General features: G+C 49.3%; 1 non-coding gene across 1 annotated transcript; it reads left to right on the top strand.

Moving 5' to 3' along the window:
* The first annotated feature begins 9,777 nt into the window (after positions 1-9,777).
* On the top strand, positions 9,778-9,881 carry LOC125996781 (U6 spliceosomal RNA). The gene has a single exon (XR_007491460.1). It is a non-coding gene; the product is annotated as a U6 spliceosomal RNA (small nuclear RNA).
* The last annotated feature ends 575 nt before the right edge of the window (positions 9,882-10,456 follow it).

Raw genomic sequence — 10,456 nt, forward strand, 5'->3', positions numbered from 1 at the left:
TGTTCCCCACCTTCCCAGTCCATCCCTCATTCGTAGAGCTCCTGAGCATGAGGGTCTTGAGTATGAGAGGGAAACAAACTCCTTGACTGGCATGGGGCTTGCCTTCCTCACCCTGCTACTCCCCCTTCACTGTCCCCTGCGCCTAGGTGAATCCACATGGAGCAGGCAAGGGATGGGAATAGTGTTTTTCATGTTGTGTGAAAAATGGGTCCGGGGCTAACGCTGAAGGGAGGCTCCAGCTGCCAGCATCAGCTTCATGGTTGACTCTCCCCCCCCCCTCCATGGCACCTCTCCCACTGTTCAATCCACTTCGGTATCATCCATCCGGGTCTTCCACCAGCCAGGGTCACTGCCCATGCAAGTCATCCATCTCCATTTTACAGCTGAGGAAACAGGCTTTGAGAAACAAGGGCTGCTGTGCCCCTGAGCCCCTTGTCTATGCCCCTTCCCTGAGGTTTAGGGAGAGCTTCCCAAGCTACGAGACTCCCCCAAACAGGGCTGGCAGGTGCCTCCCCAGTCGAGGCCCTCGGCGCTTGGAGATGCGGCCACCAATGCAGCCCAGGCTGCAACAGCTCCCGACATTTCTTCACATGTCCTCGACACCTCACCAACTCGCTTTCCCACACAATAAAGATAAATCATTCGGCTTCGGGAAAACTCAGCCTAGCATCTCATTCTATTTTATTTTTTTGGAGTGTGAGGAAGGGTAGATAAGTTTCCATCAGCAAAGCGCTGGCATTGCAGATGGCTTGCCATATGCCTCATTCCCTCATGCTACCACCTTATAAGCAGATTCTGTCAGATTCTGGAAGTAAAGGCTTAATTAACAAGTGATGTGTACAATTATATACTTTATTATCGACTGCTTTTATTTCTTTGTTGTTGCCCTGCTCGCTCTAAAGTTTGGTAACAATTGCAGGCAGCCGTTCCCCACTGCAATCTCTCTACATCTCACTCCAGCTTTATTCCCCCCTCCTACCAAGATGGGATTGGCCACCAGCCAAGAGAGAACCTTTTTCCACCCATGTTTTGTTTGTATATTTTTGTTTGTTTTTCTCTGCTGCGAGAGATATGTGGACCACCCACCCTTGGAGAGTTGGAAAATTGACCTAGGAGTAAGTTTTGCTTCTATGAAATCTCCCACTTGACAAGGAAAAAGCCTTGACCCTATTGGTTGCTGGGCACACTCTGGGGTGACCCATCCTCTCCTCCTTTCTCCATCTTGCCCTGTGGGTCCACTTTGGGTAGAGTATGGGTGTGGTGGGCTAAGGCAGTCAGGAGGCAGTGAAGACAAGGGACAGTCTTGCTTTAGGACTTGCACACAAAAAGACTTGCTATAGAGGAACTAAAAGTTCAAACGGGAAGGACTTTGGCTGCCCAGGGCCAAGGCCAGAATTTCAGTCTTCAAAGAAGCAAATGGTTTTCCCTGGAAACATGCCTGCTTAGATTCCCCGTGACTGTGGCTGTGACCACAAACTCTGGTACAAGTCTGGTAAATGCCTTTGTGGGTTCTGGTATTGGAGCTCAAACCTCGGCTACCCAAAGGTGTTGACAGAAGGGGCCCGAGGATAACCGATAACCATGGGCACGTCCGTGCAGAGTGGTAGCCCTGTCCCTCGGCCATGGAACACCCTTGGCTCCTGAAATACCCCTCCTTTTACACCGACCAATGCTTTTTTTTTTTTTTTTTTTTTGGTTTTTGGGCCAGACCCGGCGGTGCTCAGGGGTTACTCCTGGCTGTCTGCTCAGAAATAGCTCCTGGCAGGCACAGGGGACCATAGGGATGCCGGGATTCGAACCAACCACCTTTGGTCCTGGATCGGCTGCTTGCAAGGCAAACGCCACTATGCTATCTCTCTGGGCCCTACACCGACCAATGTTAACTGGGACTGTTGGCAGCCCGAAAGGTCCATCCAATACATGAGGAGGGAGAAGATGCAAAGGTAGAAGAATTGCAGAATCAGGAGCACAGGGGCTTCATCTGCTTTCCAGGAGAAACCTGTGGCCACCTCCAGGCTGCCTGGTCTCACTTCCAGGAACTGGCAGCCAGCAGCCTCTTCAGTTCTTGGGGTGCATTTGTGCCCGCCACTGCCTTTTTCCAGGCTTCTATACGCCAAGCTCTCCCTTTAGAGATAAGCTCATGGAGACCAGAGGGTTGGTAGCTGGGGGAGCAATGGTAGGGATGTGGAGACTGGGGTGCCTGCCTGATGCACACCCAACACCCCACATCTGCTGCAATGTCTGTCATGCGAGATATAAGTGCTCAGGAAGACACTTGGCAATTGGTGCCTATTCGTTCTGCTTGCAGGTTAGAGGGTCATGCCCGGGGCTGCTCCTGCACCTCTGCCCTTCCCAGAGAGAGAGAGAGAGAGAGAGAGAGAGAGAGAGAGAGAGAGAGAGAGAGAGAGAAGGTGAGGAGGGTGACTGGTCTGGGGCCAGCTGGCCTCAGAGTGGCCTCCGAGATAAGCTGGAGGCTAGGATAAAGAAATGATGCGGGGCCGGGCGGTGGCGCGGAAGGTAAGGTGCCTGCCTTGCCTGCGCTAGCCTTGGACGGACCGCGGTTCAATCCCCCGGTGTCCCATATGGTCCCCCAAGCCAGGAGCAACTTCTGAGCACATAGCCAGGAGTAACCCCTGAGCGTTACCGGGTGTGGCCCAAAACCCCCCCCCCAAAAAAAAAAAGAAATGATGCAAGAGGGGGTCTGGTCTGCTTGTGGGAGAGTGAGCAGAAAGGCCACCTCTAGTTCAGAACCCACAGGGATGGCGACTGAGGTAGGAGCTGAACTGTGATGAGTTCCTGGGATTGCTAGGGGCCATGGATGTCATGAAGAGAAGTGAGGCTCCCATCTGTCTCGTGGGGAGGATCCCTCAGTCCCAGACCCTTCCCAAGCCACCAGTGGGCCTCTCTGCTGCCTCTTCAGTGACCAGCGGGCAGAACTGGGAGAGGCGCCAGCTCAGGAAATAAGATGGGATCCAGTTGGTGGGGAGCGAGGGCAGGAGGGATTCCCACAGCCCCACCCATGGGAATCTTTAAAGGAAAGCAGATATCTAGGGGCAGGTGACATGACCTCTCACCTGGGAAGAAGTTCTGTAACAACCCCCCCCCACACACACACACAACTCACACACATCTCTGTTCGAGACGTCTCTTCTCGTGTATGTGAAGAACACCGCAAATCCTTTGGCCTTGTTTCACATTAATTAACTTGAGAATTCCCCTACCCCCCCCCAACTCCAGGCCAGGAACAAAGAGAACAGAGGCCTTCCAAGATGGCTGCTCCCCTCTCCCCTCTCCCAGCCTGGCCTCCTACATTTACTGCAGAGTACTGGAGGTCCTCGCTGGACTCTTTGCTGAAAGGTTCTTAGGTCCTTCTGCCAACTTCCATCACTTGTTCTCTAGTAATGTTTATTTCCAACTCCAAGCCCCTTTTCTCATCCCTGCCTATCTTCACAGGAGACCTCAACATTTATCCCCAGGCTCTCTGCTCACAGGCTCCTGGAGGCAGGGGTCATGAGGCAGGGGTCATGAGGCAGCTACACCCCCCTCTACATCATAGGACTGACTGACAGAACCACAAACTGTCGGGCCAGGATAGACTGTGATAGGAATCCTTCAGAGAGGGTGGGTGGGTGGGACCTGTGTTGTAGAAAACCGCAAAAGATACTTGGGCCTTGGCCAGAGCCCTGGGAGGTCTGGGAAGGGGATGTTGAAGGGGGAAGGGGCGCTCATGGATTGGTTTGGCAAAAGTGTGGCCAAGTAATGGTGGGGTATATGCTGGAGGGAGTTGGAAGTGTTCTGTTCCTGCAAGTTTTGTTTGTATGTGTGTGTGTGTGTGTGTGTGTGTGTGTGTGTGTGTGTGTGTGTGCGCGCGCGTGTGCATGCATGCATGTGTGTGTGCTGGGGGAGGGGACAGGGGGTAAAAACCAGCCCATGCCATGGGGTATATATAGGATACAGCTGTGGCCAGGCTTTGAACTCCGCTGGGCCAAGGCTGGATGGGGAGGGGAGAGGTAGGATTGCACTAATTTGTGACCTTTGGATGACTGCTGCCAAGAAGTGGTTCGAGGCAGGATATTACCTGTAACCTTACCTGCAAGACCCCTCCCATTCCGGGGAGTGGTCTTGGGAAGGTTACATAAGGCCTTTGACCCAGAGGATTAGGGCCTTTTGGTCTTGTGCCAGGATGGAGGTTGGAGGTGATATGGATGAAAGAAGTAAGATGCAGGGCTAGCTGAGAATGGCATGCGTAAATGGTTAGCAGCCACATCTGTTGGCCAGGGCAATAAAGATGTTATCTCTCTGGAAGCCTGCCTGTGAGTGAGTTCTATACCCGTCGCTTTCCTGGACCCAGACCTGCCGGTTAATGGGGAATGGAGCCATGTGGCCAGGGCCTAAAAACAAAGGCCTCCATCCAACATCCAAGCCCATCTTCAGGCCTGTAATTCTACATCCTCCCATCCGATCCCTTCTGAAAAAGGAAGGAGGGGGATATTGCGGACCTGGTCAGGTACTTCCTCACAGTTGTCCTGATTTAAGTGCCCCCCCACCTGCATCTCCCCACCCCAACTCCACAGATGCTTTATGGCCCTTCTAAGCTCAGTCACCCCTCAAGGACTAGACTTCTCTGACTGGGATATGTGGGTGAGAGGAGGAGCAAAGTCCAGGGAGATAGAAAAGAGAAGTAATTTGAGGAGACTAAAAGAACAGGGTGAATCCCCCAGACATGTTCAACCACAGGGCGACTTGGGTACCTGGAGAATGGCAAAGCCCTACGTATGATCCCGTCTTGGGAGCATCCACTCAGAGTCACTTCTGAGAGTGTCTCTGCTCTATGTTGGCTAAACCATGTTCTCTGAAGTACCGCAGCTGCCCCTGGGACTTCATTGAGTGATGAGTAATTGTGGCACCTTGGCAGAGTATAGATAGAGGCCTCTGAGTTAGTCCTCAATTGGTTTCCTTTCCTTTGGTTTTATTTCCTCCCCCCCCCCCCCATTGCCTTCTCATCTGGCTTTTTCCCCCTCCCCTTAGGGTGAATAGTTTGCAGTGTTAGTTTCTGGTTTGCTGTACCTTCCTAACTGTATGGTTTATTTATTGGGGGACAAGTGTCTCTTGTCTTACCCCACTTCCCCTCTGGGGATTGTGGAATGCACAATCTACCATTAAACAGCCTACAAATAGGGATGGGGGCTTGTTGGCTACCGTGACTTGGCAGTGGCCACTTTTGCAAAAATCTCTCTGCCATCTTCCAGCCCTACGTGCTGTTTGCTACAAACCCTTGGACCAGCAGGAAACAAGTAATAAAATATTTTCTTAGCCCAGGGGAAAGAGAAACTCAGCCTGGAATGAAGTCAGATTTCCCCTAGCCCACATTCTTTTTACAAAGTTATTCCTTAAGAACTTTGCCCCACCATACATCTGTTAAGAGTCCAGGAATGTGGCTAAACTGACTTCCCAGGATCTGGCATGACTGCCCCTGCCCACCTTTTTAGAGAATGGTGTTATGTTCCTGTTCCAACCTACCTGTCCTGTGTTTATACCTTATTTGGAATAATGAGATAAATCTGTGCACTGAAAAGAGTGATTGACACTGCCTTTTGCCTGCCCCCTGTACCTTCTCTATTTAAGAAGGTGCTGAACCCCATTAAACGCCTTTGAACGAAATTTCCTGTCTTGGGCCTTATTAATATTAACCTCTCAGATTTTTTACAGGTGTGGTTGCGATTTGAGCCCCGCAAAATAAAGGTGCAGTTGTCCATGAGCTTCTCATCCACTCTCCGCTGGCCAGGCCCCTTCGGGGGGCTTGCAGGACCCCTCAGGGGCTGGCTTAGGAAGAGAGGTGCCATGCCACCTGGAAATAGTCTCTGGGGGGATTGTTGGGGGAGACCTGCCAGCTGCAGCCATCCCTGTAGCTCTACTGATTCTGTAACAGACCCTGCTCTCCAGATTGGGGGGGACCCAGAGTCAGAGCTGGGCAGGGTGTGCAGAGCCAGGCATTGAGCTAAGGCCTGACCCTTGCTCTGTGGGATCAAAGTTGGCAATAAAAAGTCAGGGGAGCGAGGCCAGCAGGGCCATTTTGAAATCCCCTGGCTCAGGGACCCTCATGCCCTCCCCCCTTGCTGTGGAGTTGCATTTGCACGACCTTTTCCCTTCTTCTGGGATTCTCTGCACCAGGGGAGGTCAGAAACAGGGAAGAACCTTTAACTTAAGACGAGCCAGAGACCTATTCAGTAAGGCGATATGGGGTAGCTTTGAGAAAGACCTCGATCTTGAAATAGTCCTCCTGGGTCCAGGTCTTGGATTTGGCACTGACTAGCTGTGTGACCTTGAACCTGTCTCTGGACAGTCCACACAGAGGCCTTCATGGAGTCTGTTAAGGATCACATGAGATGAGCCCAAGGGTGGGGACACATCTAAGGATTTGTTCAAGGGAAAGTGGGTTTGAGGGAGAGGATCAGATATGCTGGGTTCCAGAAGCAGGAACTGTAAAAAAAAAGTGTCCACATTGGCACCTGAGTTACAAGGATTTGGTGTGTCCCCACCACCACCAGAGGTTGAGAACAGGAACTCCATGTGGTTAAGACCCCTGAAGAGCAGGAAGGAGCTTTTTTTTTTTTACTGTGTTATATAATCCTTCAGCCTGTTTTATTCTCTTTCTATAGTCTCTGCCAGGCCATTTCTGATGATTTTCTTCCCGGCTCCAGGCCAGCTGTGTTAGAAACAGTTTCCTGGTTTTCAATTTCTCTACCAACCCTGCAGAGTTCTGACAACAGACTAAGGAAAGGGTTTCCATGAGCCCCTGCTGGCAAAGGAGTCCTCAGAGCTAGGACTGACTAGGGGTGACACTGTCACCAGAAGCTTCGTGCTTATTGGGCCATTTCTCATCTGTTTTGTGGAACTGGAGGCCAGGAGTGGGGAAGTGTAATTCCACCCTGAATTTAGGTATATCTACCTGAGACCCGCCCATTCCTGGGACGGCTCTTGAGAAGCGGATATTGCGAGTATCTTTACCTGCAAGACCCCGCCTTTTCCTAGGAGTGGTCTTGGAAAGGTAAGATAAGGCCTTTGACTCAGGGGATGAAGGTCTTTTGGTCTTTTGCCAGCATGGAGGTCAAAGGGAAGATGGCTGAAAGGAGTTAAGACGCAGGGCTAGCTAAGAATGGTTGAATGCTTAATTGGTTATGATATAGACCACATATGTGGTGGATAGGGTATGAATAAAGCTGATACTTCCTAAAGCCTGACTGTAAGTGAGATTTCTACCCGACGCTCTCATAAACCTCCAGACCCACCAACTGAAGGGGGTTGCAGAGCCACATGGCCTGGGATGGCAGAGAAAGGTCCCTCCATCCATCCATCTCCCTCCAGAACCATCATTATTTATTTAACACTACAAGGAAGCTCAGGCATTTGCAGGGCTGGGCCAGCATGCATAGGAGTCAAGAACTAAAAATCTCAATCCCAGATACTGGGTTTTCACCCAAGTGACAGGCAGATTATTCAGTGGATTTGACTTTCCCTCCACGTGGAAAAGTTAAGAATTTCCATATTTAGAAGCATTAGAAGACCACCTTAGCTCTTATCATTCTGGGCTTTTATGAAAAGCCATGTTATAGGGATGGGGATGCAAGAATGGTCTGGATGGGGAGTCCTAACACTTGATTTCTTATCTCAGTCTTGGTGGGCTCTGAGGGATCCCTTTCCCTTGTGTTTCCTCATTTGTAAAAGGATCAGGACAAGGCCCAGGTCACCAGGACCTGCTCCTAGCTCAGCCCCATGGGTGCAGGAAGAAAGTTTCTCATAGCCTTCCTTGACTGTTAAGTTCCCATCATATCCTGGTTTTCTGACTCAGGTTTGCTCCTACTGCAGTAGACATCCACATTGGGTAGAGTCAACTACTGTAATCAAAGATGGCAGGTGGAAAGAAGAGCCCATTTTGTCATTTTGTTTGAAATGTGATGGGTTCGAAGGTCCAATCAAGGTACCTCTAAGAGGTCACCACACGCTTGTGCTCTTTTTAATGAGATGCTGGCTTTTCCAGTCAATGCCTGGGTCAAGGACGCTTTGCATGGTGTGACAATCCTGAGTATTTGATCTAAACTTTCTACTGAGCTTTTGGATTCCTGATTAAGGGCGAGCAACATTGTGGCACCAGTTTTCTCTCCTGGTGTCTTTTGGGATAGAAGTGAGGGTGTGTGCAGTTTCTGATTCTCTTCTGTGGCATGACCCCTGCTGCAGAATTTGTGGCCAATGTGAGGTTTAATTAGGAGACTAGGCCTGCTGAATTATAGGACCTAGTCACAGTGCTCAGGGGGCAAGGTTGAGGAGCAGGAAACGGGCTTGTTTTTTCCTGCAGCCTTGTCTAAATATGATGCTGGCAGGCTTGTCTCTGAAATGTATTCTGGAAAACGTAGTGTAGGCCCTGAAGCCAGGAGAAAGTCATGAGTGTCTTTCCTATAGGAAGGTATCTGTAGTGAAGCAGAAAGGTAAGGGAGGGATGTAGGATTGGGTAACAGAGACTCTCTGGGACTCAGTTTCCTCATCTGTAAAATAAGTAGGGCACATTCTATTTATACTCACCATATTCTATTTATACTGCTGTCCTAGCTTAGAAAGCAGAGCAGGAAGGAGACACAAGGGGGGTTGGTGGTAGTGTAATAGCTATCCCAGCTACATCACAGATAGCTCAGGGCACCGCCCAGGAGTTAGCATTTGGGTAAACCTCCAACCTGTTAATTCTGATGTGGCAATATTATGCTGTCAGATTGTGCTTATAAAAAATAAATTCCTCCTAATTCCCCCACCCCTAAGTACAGTTTCCAGAATAAACCAAAGGGGCTAGCAAGACACGCATGTGTCCTATTACACTAAGAGGTCTGGGATTCTTCTCAGGAACATATTAGAGAAACGACAGAGACCATTCAAGTCAACTCACAGCCATATGTAAAATAAAAATATCCATGAGTGTGGGGATGGCAAGGTGGCACTAGAGGTAAGGTGTCTGCCTTGCAAGCGCTAGCCATGGAAGGACCACAGTTCCATCCTCCGGCGTCCCATATGGTGCCCCCAAGCCAGGGGCAATTTCTGAGCGCTTAGCCAGGAGTAACCCCTGAGCATCAAACGGGTGTGGCCAAAAAAAACAAAAACAAAAAAATCCACGAGTGGTGAGAACCCCCCTCATTCAAGGCACCATGTTTCTAAACCCCACGCAGCTAGATTTGATGAAGCAGGATAATGGCAGAGAAATAAGACCAAGCCAGTGAATTAAAGATTAACTGGAATCACTCTTTTACTTCATGACTTCTGCCATGTGCTCTCTCCGCCAAACCCCAAGCCAGCACTGCTCCCTCTTTATTATCGAAAATAAAAATTCATTATCCATTATCCGCTATTCACTAGGGTGAGGGAAGGTCCTGTAATCCAGGTGGGCTTTGTATGCCTTTGTTTAGAGTTTTTAGGTAGTATCACCTTATAGTCACACTTCCAGGAAAGGCCATAATAATCATCCACCAACGTGTGAGACTTTCTAATTAAGTTCCACTTGTAAAAGACCTGAGAATGTGTGTGTTTACGCTCAGAAGATGTGGAAAAGCAAACTTCCTTTTCTTCTTTTTATTGTTTGGGTTGCCTTTGAAAGGCCAGGTGCCAGAGTAGAACAGTGGTAGAAGGAGATGTGGAATTGAGACATTTTGCAATTTATCAAGATAAAAATATAGTTCCCTCTTTTCTTAGAATCCTAGAATAACCGTGCTGGGGTCCTTTGTTTTAAGAAGCAATGCAGTGCTCGCTTCAGCAGCACATATACTCAAATTGGAACAATACAGAGATTAGCGTGGCCTCTGCACAAGGATGACTCGCAAACTTGTGAAGCGTTCCATATTAAAAAAAAAAAAAAAGGCAATGCATTAGTGGCTACCTAACTGCCACGCCCATAGAGAAAACAATTTGAGTCATTAAATTGCTCAGGGTCTCCATGAAAGGAACCCCATGTTGGCCGATGAACCCTTAACCCCATCAGCACTGGTGCAGGAAGGAAGTTTCTCATAGCCTTCCTCGGCTGTCAAATTCCCATAATATCCTGGTTTTCTTACTCGGGTTTGCTCCAACTGCCGTAGATATCCACATTGGGTAGAGTCAACTACTGTAATCAAAGATGGCGGGTGAAAAGAAGAACTCATTTTGTCATTTTGTTTGAAATGTGATGGGTTCGAAGGTCCAATCAAGGTACCTTTAAGAGGTCACCACACGCTTGTGCTCTTTTTAATGAGATGCTGGCTTTTCCAGCCAATGCCTGGGTCAAGGACACTTTGCATGGTGTGACAATCCTGAGTATTTGATCAAAACTTTCTAATGAGTTTTTGGAATCCTGATTAAGGGCGAGCAACATTGTGGCACCAGTTCTCTCCTCAACCACAGAGCACTTTTCTCATCCTAATATCTTTTATTAAAGAAGGTTCAC

This window comes from Suncus etruscus, chromosome 18 (assembly GCF_024139225.1).
Source record: "Suncus etruscus isolate mSunEtr1 chromosome 18, mSunEtr1.pri.cur, whole genome shotgun sequence".
Taxonomy (NCBI): domain Eukaryota; kingdom Metazoa; phylum Chordata; class Mammalia; order Eulipotyphla; family Soricidae; genus Suncus; species Suncus etruscus.